Source organism: Capsicum annuum, unplaced genomic scaffold (assembly GCF_002878395.1).
Source record: "Capsicum annuum cultivar UCD-10X-F1 unplaced genomic scaffold, UCD10Xv1.1 ctg73928, whole genome shotgun sequence".
In the NCBI taxonomy this organism is placed as follows: domain Eukaryota; kingdom Viridiplantae; phylum Streptophyta; class Magnoliopsida; order Solanales; family Solanaceae; genus Capsicum; species Capsicum annuum.
The window spans coordinates 1483-3795 of NW_025883991.1; the positions used below are offsets into that span (position 1 = coordinate 1483).

General features: G+C 37.0%; 1 pseudogene; it reads right to left on the reverse strand.

Moving 5' to 3' along the window:
* LOC124894423 overlaps positions 1-1274 on the reverse strand; it is a 1665-nt pseudogene extending 391 nt beyond the window's left edge.
* Positions 1275-2313: the final 1039 nt, after the last annotated feature.

The window sequence follows — 2313 nt, forward strand, 5'->3', positions numbered from 1 at the left end:
TGGCGTGCTGAGAAGGAAGATACTTACAAGGTGGAGGAGTATATAATAGGAAGTGGTGAGAACAAACCCCGGTTTATTTTGTTGATAAGTCCAGTTTTGTCCTGTTGGATTTACATTGTCACTATATCATATAAAAGATATCAGGATAAAGAACTTCTCTTTTTTTTTTTTTGCGTGACAAGTATAACTTTTCGAGGTATTGTTTACCAAGTTCAGATAGCTGAAAAATCAACTCACAGAAGCTTTAAACGGGGTTGATGTGCAGCAATGTCAAACATACAGTATCCTAAAATCACATTAAAGTGTTAGTATTACGGACATGATGTAAAGAGCTGAAATACATTGCTTCATCAACATTCTTATTTATTACCAAGCGACCATATATCAGATTTATAGCCATAGGGTATGCCGGCAAGGAGCTCAGGTCACATGTCGTTTGGTGTGCCAGATACCTATTACATGAAATTTGTTCCAAAATTAAGGATTAGCTGTACAACTCGACGTCTTTTTCTCAAATGCATTAAGCTAGGTGCTATGGCGACAGGAGCTTTGTAATATGATGAATACCACAAAATTTTTTTGATAAAAATGAAGATGAGCACCACAACATTTTGGTACCTATGACTGGAAATAAAAGCAAATTTTAGGTTTATTCGGTCTTGGAGGGAGAAGGGATTTCTCTCTTGCTAAATAGATATGGTGAATCGATTGTTAGGTGACAATAGATGGTCGAAACTTGCATGTAAGTAAGAGGTTAATTTTGCCGCAATAGAAATTCATACCGAGGAAGCAAGGCCTTCTGCATCTAGCAATTTTCCTAATCCAAAATCACCTGTGACAATCAAGTGAATTTGAAGGATAGTAAAGAAGCAAAGACGACCCAATCAAGCAATTGTTCGGGAATTCTTACCTAACCTGATGTCGTTGTCCTTTGTGATGAATATGTTACATAACTGAATTCCAAATAGTTCACGTTAAAAACGTTTCATGCTAAGAAGGCTTTTCTATTTCGCCGATTACAGCAAGTTTTTACCTTGAGGTCTCTATGATGAACGCGGTTGGAATGCAGATGCTCCAAAGCTAACAATAGATGAGTCAGCCATTTGCAGAGTTTCTATAATAGCAGGAAAAAAACAACATAAAAACACGCAATTTTTTACGGTACCGGGAAGGCACAGAGACGCTTCATAAATATTGAAATCCCATTTAACTTCCTCTTCCGGGAAAAGTGCTCCTCTAGACTTCCTCATGACCTTCGCCCTGAACACGGGGAAAAAAAATCGTTACCGTCCTCAGATTACACCACAAAAGAAGTTCTATGATAATCCTATTCATTTCTTTATTTTCAACCTCATTACCCCTTCTATCGTTCTTGGTACGAGGGAGTATTTATGAAATCTGAGGTCTTTCATTCTCCAGATACCTGGATGTGCTTACAACACAGGCTGAAAACAGCCACGATCTTTGCAAAAGGTTGCGCTCTACAAACACAGGTTAGCCATATTTTACGATAAAATATAGCCGGTGACAATGATGAAGAATTTTACTTAACAATTGTTTTCCCTTCCCTCATTTAGTCGCTCCTTTTGTTCTTTATTCTTATCTTTCCTTATAGGTACACATTTAAAATGTTAGCAAAATCAGGGATAATCACTCACATATTTTCATCTTCGCAATAATCGGCAACGATGCATATACAGCTCCCCTGAAAGAAAAAGAAAGTCGAGCTTTTTCTCTGGTGCAGCTTATGCAGCAACAATCGCAACTATTAAAGGCTACGTTTTGTACTTTCTGATCCAAGCAACCACAAAACTGGATCATAGGATACCTTGTCCACCCAAGCATCTTTGTACTCTAAAAGATATAGATGGCTTAGTTTAGCTATCAATTTCACCTGCAACGGAAAAATAACCGTCTATCATCAGATTAGGAGAATATTCTCCAAGAATATCTTACCATCAAGTAAAACTTTTCATATAATAAATTATAAGATGAGTCGAAGATTTTGTATCTAAATGTGCTTGGTTTAAAAGGAAAGATTGGAGAAACTATTTGATGACGTAACTTCTTTCACTCGACATTTAAGCGTGTCCATATTCCATACTGCCTATTGATCAAAATGAATATTTGGTAGAGAGATGTATACCTCTTCGCGTCCAGATTATCCACTTCAAGAAAGTAGTGTTATTGATACAGGGAAAATCATAGGTGCGAAGTACTTACTGGTTCTTCTTTTCTATTGCAAAGAGGAAAGAAAACTACTTCACGTGTGACTCCAACGAGAAAGTTCTAAATTTCTACTTCAGTTCAATC